This window comes from Odocoileus virginianus, chromosome 21 (genome assembly GCF_023699985.2).
Source record: "Odocoileus virginianus isolate 20LAN1187 ecotype Illinois chromosome 21, Ovbor_1.2, whole genome shotgun sequence".
Lineage (NCBI taxonomy): Eukaryota > Metazoa > Chordata > Mammalia > Artiodactyla > Cervidae > Odocoileus > Odocoileus virginianus.
Window position 1 is genome coordinate 44,755,671 of NC_069694.1, and position 9,466 is coordinate 44,765,136.

Below are 9,466 nucleotides of genomic sequence, written 5' to 3' on the forward strand. Positions count from 1 at the left end.
AAACCTCCTATTTCTTTGGCCCTAAAAAAAGAGCATGTGAGTGTCAAGGAATTATTTCTAAGGGAGGTTATTTTTTTCTCTCCCTCCAACCCCTGCCCCCTGCAAAAAAAAAAAAAAAAAAAAAGTAGTGGGCAGAAGAACTGGAGGAAATGACCAATCTCCATCACATTTCTTTTCTTCTTTAAGTAGCTCCTGACCTAGGACATGATCAAAATTAACTGCCTGCCTAATTAAATTTAGGGCAAGTTTTGTAATCTCAACAGGGCATTCTGAATGCACTTTCTACCTCCTCTCAAGACTTCTTGTTTTTCTAATTATGAAAGATAGCATTACACAAAAAACTACTAAGACACTAAATAGACAAACTGTTTGCAAAGTAACAATTCTACATCCAAATAAAATTACAATATGATCCTTTCAGAGGAAAAGTATCCAATAACTTCATCTGAGTGAACAGAAATACAATTTAGTTTTCCACCTGTCTTCTTCTTTTAAATTTCACCCTCACTATACTCATTGTATGGGTCTGTTAACAGAAAACAAACTCTATTCCTTACGGAGGGTAAATTCTTACCAATATTAGAGGAAACTGACAATGTCAACAACCAACCTTTTTATTCCTACATATGAAAAGCTTCCCATAATCTTCAGGATTACTTGAAACATGACAAATTATAACAATGCAAAAATACTGATGCAAATTGTCAGTAGTAAATTAAACTATTTAAAAAAAATACTGACTTCAGCAAAACCTCATATATGTTCTTTAGTCATTTTAAAATACCATACCCTCTATCTTCTATACGCTTGATTTAAACTGTTTCAATATATTGAAATTTTACTTCCCTAAGGTTAACCAAATGTCTTTTCTAATTTTGATTTCTGGTAGAAATACATTTATTATGTCATAGTTATTTTACCTTCGTAAGCTATTAGTAAAATGTTTACTAGCTTTCTTTTTGGTCAATATGTTTTTCTCCAAGCTATAATGTGGTAGATAATTCAAAAATTAAAATAAAACTTTGTTTTCATTTCAATGTTATATATAGTAGAACTTCACAGGAGAAAAAAAAACAACATTTAGGTGAGTAGATTACAATAAAGATAGATGAAATCTAGAATGCAAAGTTTAGAATGCGTGCTTTCTTGCTGAACTGTACCTGCTTCTCCTTTTACAAAAATAATTTATGTGGTGAGTATTTTTAGGTTGGAAGATTTGTTGTTCCTTCATGCTTTTTAAAATTTTTCCTGTTTTAATGAGAAATAATTGACATACATCATTGTATGTTCTTCCCTCATGTTTGAAAGTATCCATTTATGGTATTTTTTTCCTTTTATTAGTTACGTTTGGCATATGAAAATATGAACACAAAGTAAATTCATATCCTAATAACTGAATTCACTTTTTTAGAGGCTCACTCTAATTTTATGAACTATCACTGTATTTGCAGAAATGACTTCTTGGTCTGTTATGATGTACACAGTAAGACAAACAAAAAGCTAATAGTGATCCAAACTAATTAGTGGGAGTCCAAAAGTAATCCTTTTAATACAAAAATCATGAAAGGTTATAAAAGAACTGACAGAACGTAATAGCCAATGGCAAATACGAAAATTCTGTGACTTCAAAGTAAGAAACTTCAAACAAAAATGGAAAAAGTGCTGAAAGAACAAACATTAAAAAATAAATTAATAGGAACAAGACAGTAGGCTAGGGATGGAATCTGGGTGTGGTGTCATTGCATTATTTTTAGATTCTTGTGCTTTACTTTAGAATCAGCACAGCTAATAATTAAGGTATTTTTAAAATAATAATTAAGTACTCTTGTTTCTCAATGCAGGGAGGAATGAAAAATAGGAGAAATAACTCAGAGATAGATCACATTATATCCTCTAGGCTTCATTATTACTATTGAAGCCTTTTTTCTTATCCATTGCTAGATTTAAAAAAAAATCAATTTGAGGAGAAATAATAAAAACTCTGAGAGTTGGGTGAACAGTTTCCATTAAAGTATAATGTAATCACAGAAATTATATTTAATACTCTATCAAGAAAAAGACATGATGAGGCAAGTTTTAGCAATAACTAATGAATCATGACAATAGTAATTAAAATTATTATTACTTTGTGACAGCCACAAATTTAATAAATCTCAAAACTGCAAAAGCAGCAAATGAAAGGCTTCAACACTATGTATGGTATACCTTTGTGGGAGATCTACTGTCTATATTTGACCATGGGCAAGTATGTTCTCTCTGAAGAGAGCAGTCATTCCATCAGCAAATATCCATAGCCCACTGTTTTTCTTTTGAATATAGTGTATCCTTCATGGGCTTCTGATAGCTCAGTTGGTAAAGAATCTGCCTGCATTTGCAGAAGTCCCTGGTTCAATTCCTGTATCGGGAAGATCCGCTGGAAGGGATAGGCTACCCACTCCAGTATTCTTGGGCTTCCCTGGTATCTCAGCTGGTAAAGAATCCAACTGCAATGTGGGAGACCTGGGTTTTTGATCCCTGGATTGGGAAAATCTCCTGAAGAAGGCAAAGGCTACCCACTCCAGTATTCTGGCCTGGAGAATTCCATGGACTGTATAGTCTGTGGGGTCACAAAGAGCTGGACATGACTGAGCAACTTTGACTTCCACTTTAGAAAAGCAAAGATGGAATATTACACTCAAATTCAGTGAATAGCTTTTTGAATATAATAAAAATAGCATGAAAATCTACTATCAGCTGAGGTGGTTCATATAGTGTCACAAGAAATAAGAGATGGTAGAAGCAAATAAGCTACTCATCTCTCCCATAAGAAAGATCAGACCTATATTCTACCTTATTGCTTTCCATAACAGTCACTGGATATGGAACAACAGACTGATTCCAAATTGGGAAAGGAGTACATCAAGGCTTATATTGTCACCCTGCTTATTTAACTTATATGTAGAGTACATCATGAAAAATGCCGGGCTGGATGAAGCACAAACTGGGATCAAGACTGCCAGGAGAAATACCAATAACCTCAGATATGTAGATGACACCACCCTTATAGCAGAAAGTGAAGAAGATCTAGAGTCTCTTGATGAAAGTGAAAGAGGAGAGTGAAAAAGTTGGCTTAAAACTCAACATTCAGAAAACTAAGATCTGGGCATCGGTCCCATCACTTCATGGCAAATAGATGGGGAAACAATGGAAACAGTGACAGACTTTATTTTGGGGGGCTCCAAAATCACTGCAGATGGTGACTGCAGCCATGAAATTAAAAGACACTTGCTCCTTGGGAGAAAAGCTATGACCAACCTAGACAGTATATTAAAAAGCAGAGACATTACTTTGCCAACAAAGGTCCATCTAGTCAAGGGCTATGGCTTTTCTGGTAGTCATGTATGGATTTGTGAGAGTTGGACTATAAAGAAAACTGAGCACCAAAGAAGTGATGCTTTTGAACTGTGGTGTTGGAGAAGACTCTTGAGAGTCCCTTAGACAGAAAGGAGATCCAACCAGTCAATCCCAAAGGAAATCAGTCCTGAATATTCACTGGAAGGACTGAGGCTGAAGCTGAAACTTCAATACTTTGGCCACCTGATGTGAAGAACTGACTCATTGGAAAAGACCCTGATTCTGGGAAAGACTGAAGGCAGGAGGAGAAGGGGATGACAGAGGATGAGATGGTTGGATGGCATCACCAACTCAATGGACATGAGTTTGAGCAAGCTCTGGGAGTTGGTGATGGAAAGGGAGGCCTGGTGTGCTGCAGTCCATGGGGTTGCAAAGAGACAGACATGGCTGAGCGACTGAACTGAACTGAACAATCACTATGTCAACTTCTTGACGGGTTAAAAGGTTCTAACAATAGTGTCTAACATGAACCTGGCACAAATATACAACAAACCTACCAGTAAATGTTATAATCATAGTCTTAAAAGGTATCTCTGGGTCATTTCTACAGCTATTCCTTGAAAAAGTAATGATTACAGTAATTACATGAAGCCAAGACATGTCCTCATTGAGTATAACAACAAGCACACATTATTAAAGCTGAATGTTTCAAGATCATTGGCTCTTCCCCCGGAGCTGTTAACAGTCATGGTGCCAAGGTAAGGGACCCAACTGGCACCATTCTCAACAGAATAAAAGGGAAAGAAGTACCGCTTAACAAGAAGAATGTTTGGTATCTAGAAGTATATAAAGTTAGAAATTAAAATAAAGCCAACCCCAAGTAATTCCTGTGTGTCAAAAATAATGTCCTAATTTCATAGGGGCTATTCCTAAAAATCTGAACTCATTTTACCATTAACAATCTGCAAAATTTTGTTGGTGTTTGTAAAGATTGGCTATATGTAGCAAAACATGGAGAGCCATCAATGTTCAGATTCTTTTCCCCACTTGTCTTGGCATCACAAAGACTTCTGTAGACCAGTTTCTTTTCTCAAACTTATTTCACATGTATATTGTTAATAATGCTGCTATGAATATTCAGGCACAAGTTTTTGTGTAGATAGATGCATGCATTTTAAGTCTCCTTTTATGACTTTCCCTACACAGCCTGTTACCGAAACATGTTTATTATTAGTGGTGGTATAGTATAGTGGTTAAAAGACTGACTCCAGAGACAGACTGCTTAAATTCAAATCCTAACTAACACATGTACTGGCTGTGTGAACTTGGGGAAGTTATTTAATCTCACTGTGCATTAGTTTCCTCTCCAGAGATAGGGATAACACCACCACCACCTATCTCTAGAGTTGTGATGAGAATCAAATGATGTAACTTGAAATGTCATAAACATTAAAACTTAAAATATTTTTAGCAAAAAAACATTTGAGTAAACAAAAGTCTATATTCTGATACACATTTTGACAAGGCATGGTAGCATAAGCACACGATTGATGAAGTAAAACTGTGTTAAACTTCTGTTTTCAGGGGGGGAAATGTTTAAAATTATCTGATCATGTGATAAAATGGTATACAGAATGAAATATACACATACACAAACATTCAAGTCAAATCTGAGTAAGGTTGGTAGACTACATCAATGTCAGTCTCATGACTGGGATATTATACTATAGCTTTGCAAAATGTTACCACTGGGGAATACTGGACAGAATGTCCATGTCCAATTATTAGTTCAAACAACTGCCTGTGAATCTACAACTAGCTCAATAAAAACTTCAATTTAAAAATATAAATTTACTAAACATCATTCAACTGTATGCTTATAATGGATAGCTTTTATGGAACAACTACCATAACCTGTAGAAGTTACATTTAAGGAAAAAGCAGCATTATTACTTTCATCATCAGTATCACCAAAGACCTTTTACTTTGTTTTTCTCTTATGCATTGAGAATAGATTACACATTTTCTAATTAAATTACACTTTTTAGCTACTTCTACGTTATTCATTGTATCTTTCACCCTCAGCTTTTATTTAGAGTAACTGACATATAATAACATTGTATAGATTTAAAGTATACAATGTAACAATCTGTAATAGGTATATATTGGGAAATGACTACCACAATAAGGTTAGTTAACATATCCATGACCTCACATAGTTATGAGCAACTTTCAAATATACAAAAGGGTATTGCTGGCTATAGTCAGCACACTATGCTTTCAACCCAGCACTTATTCATTTTATAACTGGAAGTTAGTACCCTCTGAACACCTTCACCCCACCACCTCTGACCCCCAACAAATTAAACCTTGACTTAGTAGTATACCAATAGATTCTGTTAGGGAATAAAAAGACATAGAACATAAATATTTTTTAAAAATTTATTTATTTTAATTGGAGGCTAATTACTTTACAATATTGCAGTGGTTTTTGCCATACATTGACATGAATCAGCCATGGGTATAAATGCGTTCCCCATTCTGAACCCCCCTCCCACCTCCCTCCCCATCCCATCCCTCTGGGTCATCCCAGTGCACCAGCCCTGAGCGCCCTGTCTCATGCATTGAACCTGGACTGGCGATCTATTTCACATATGATAATATACATGTTTCAATGCTATTCTCAGAGCATAAATCTTTCAACAGACATAAATCTAACTTGAAAGAAACATCTATGGTATTTTTAGTGACGCAATCACTCCATTTTATGTCCTAAACTGTCCTCCAAAACACTTCATACCAATTCACTCATCTTTTTACTTAATTCTCAGATTATCCAAAGCTTGAATTCAAGTCAGTTTGAGGAACAACCCTTAGTAAGTATAAAATATTGATTTCCAAATTCTTAATACTGCAGGTAGGTTGACATTATCACCGAATTTATTTTTACACAAAATATTGAAAATCCACCTACCATCTATTTATACTTCTTGAAACCTGGCACATTTAACTGCATTTCATGACAAATGGGAAAGGTATAAATGAAAGCTGATAGAATTTACTATTTTGGAATGGGCAACCAAAATCTATTTTACTGAGAAAGTATTGTATGTCTATCTTAGGATTTTTCTGCAGTGCACAATTTAGGATAAGAACAATGCTGGAAATAAGCAAATACACACAATTCTTTTTGGCTGGTAGTCACACATGATTCAGGTGTATTGCTTTACCCTCTTCCTTTCTGAAACTCTTCTACAACATACCAAACCAACAGATGCACTATGTAACCTTCTTAAATAATGCCACAGTATTCACTGAGTTTTGGCAGTGAATCAAAGTAGAAACTGGAGATCTAGACCAAGTAAATACTGTATATTTGGCAAAATCATTTGTGGTTGTGTTCTTCAACACAGTTTCCAAGATAACCACCAGCTCTACTTGGCAACCTTACTCTCCCACAGTTAGGACTCCAATTGTAAAGCTGGCTGAAGAGATATTTTCTTGCTTCTGGCTCTGGTGCCATTACCACTCTTAAGAACTACTGTGCAGTGATGGCCTAACAGTTGAGAAAATGTTACTTTCATGAACCAACACTGACAGCTAGCTGATTCAAAGTTTTAACCTGTCTTCATGACTCAGATTAGGGTAGAACAGACTGCATGGTTGTTTACAAAAGAAGTCTCTTCCTGGTGAAGATGGCTAGGTAAGACTAATAAATTCTTCTAACTAGCAACAACATCAACAACAAAGACAACAATTGAACTCTTGTAGTCGAAGGAATTAGGGCAGAGAAAAGCAGATTGAACACTTTCTAAATGTTAGACATTCTAAAAGCTGTCAAACATCTATAGCTTTTGAGAACATTTTATGGTAATTTCTTGAGAATTCATAAGAGCATACTAACTTGGATTTGGGGCAGGATGAAAAATAAGAAGGTGCCAGGTGTTTCTGTGAATCATAAGAACTTCTTAATGAGTCAGCAAATAAGGAAATACATTTCAACAGTGACATCTGGCTTACAGCACTGTGTATGGGTGGAGCACTGGAGAAATTGATAGAGAAATTCTAACTCCAACAAGTGAAACCAAAACATTAACTCCAGTCTTTGTTACCTAATATAAGTCTAGTGCCCAAACAGAACTCTGGAAGTCTGTCATAACAACTCCTGGGCAGCTGCATTTCACTTGCTGAGAGTGACATGGGCCTGCCAATGCCTAGGTCCATGTGCCACTGAATCAAAATTCCATCAATCCTGTTGGCTCCTAGCATGGACCAGCAGGAGACCAGACCTAATTGGAGCCTTAAGAAGTTTGGTAAATGTGTGAATTTAAACAAGACAAGAGACTTCCCTTATTCCAAGTTAATTTCTCATTAACCATTAGCTTAATTTTTAAACATAAGCAAAACTACTGTCGTTTAAGAAAAATTATCTATCTTGTTATTCTCCACTATGACTCCACTAAAATTCGATTACCCAAAACAGGCCAAGCTGTGAAATTTTTGGTGAATCCAGGTAGCACTGACTTTCACAAATATGGTAAACAAAGAGCTGAGGTTATATCTTTCATTGTAAATTACTCCATAGTAATTCAAGTAATTTTTCTAATAAAAGAGAAAGCACTTTTATTTGGATTGATGAATAATATGCACAGGTCCTTCTTATAATCTCTGAAGTCCCTCATACAATATTCATTAGCAGTTACTTTCAGAAAAGAGTCTAAATTGGATGCTGGCAAAGAACAGGCCTTCATGGTCACATTCAAAACGATTAACCAATGTAGATATTCTTATTTATCAACATGAGCAGCAAATATTATATTTATTATTAGTTGAATAGCCTGAAGACAGTATATACAACATTGGAAAAGTCCCCCCAAAGTAGTTAGACACTACTCTTGGCAAAAGGAATTATATATTTTAAATTCTGAATTGTTGGGATAATTAACCACAGTTTTCTCAACAGATAGTAAGCATTTCTGCTAAACTCTTTTAGTGTTTTCTTTATTATCTGAGGACAAATAAGAACAACCAAATGAGCTGTTTCTATTCCACAAAGATGAGTAACATGTCTCCCTTTTAATCATGCCTCCACAACGATTAAACTTAACTGCTTTCCAGAGATCAAAATGTAGAGTTACAAAGTGAACTACTAAGGACAAGTAGTTTTGGAGATGTGATTTATTGAGCAATGTCCATTATTGCGTTTTTTCCCCATCCATCTTTTAATCGTACACATGACTTCTAAACTTGTTTGACTTCCCAATCTTTCACTAACACTTCTCTGTTTAAGAGCATTGAAATATCAGTATTTATTATGTTGAAATGTATATTCTACTTCAAACCTATTATGAAACACACAAGCAAACAAGGAAAAGAATATAACTCCCCTCCAGTATTTCGACTTTCCATTAAAATGCAAATATAATGATTTCATTAGCCAGGCAACAATACCCACAGTCTTAAATCAAACCAACCAAAGCCAGTATCTTTCCTATATACATTTCCAACTGCCCCTAAGATAGAATCTTACTCTTACGTTGGATTATTTACTGATGAATATTTTTGAATTTGGATTTGCCATTATCTATCCCTGATTGGAGAAAGAAAAGCATGATGTATGATTCGAGATTTTAAACTGTGGCTGTATTCTACTCCCTAGACAGGCAAATATAAAAATATTTTACTAAATTTTAAACGACTGGAAAATGACCCCTTTTCAATTCCCAAACAGTACAAGGAGGAGAAGAAAAACTCACTCAATACAATTAAAAGTATGTCATGAGGGCAATAGCCTGTAAATTTCACTTAAATTTCACATTCGACCTTCCCAGCAGTCTATCCAGCCCACACTTTATTTTGTCACAGATAGAAAACTCTCCATAGAAACTTAGCTTAGTATCACTAGAAAAGCAGCCTCCATGAAAAAGATTCAGCAAGAGTCATGTATGAGTGAAGGAAGAAGGGGTGAAGGAAGAAGGAGAAAAAGAAGAAGAACGGGAAGAAACGGGAGGAGAAACGGGAGACACACAGAAAGGCAGAAAGATAAAAAGACCAGAGAACTGCGAAGAAAGAGAAATTTGGATGCGACTGTTAGAAATCTGCTCTCTGCGTCTCCGTTTCTTTCCTGGGATTG

General features: G+C 35.4%; 1 protein-coding gene across 1 annotated transcript in view; it reads right to left on the reverse strand.

Annotated features, from left to right (window-relative positions):
• TET2 (tet methylcytosine dioxygenase 2) overlaps positions 1-9,466 on the reverse strand; it is a 131,849-nt gene that overhangs the window by 121,293 nt on the left and 1,090 nt on the right. The gene's annotated exons all lie outside the window — the stretch shown is intronic.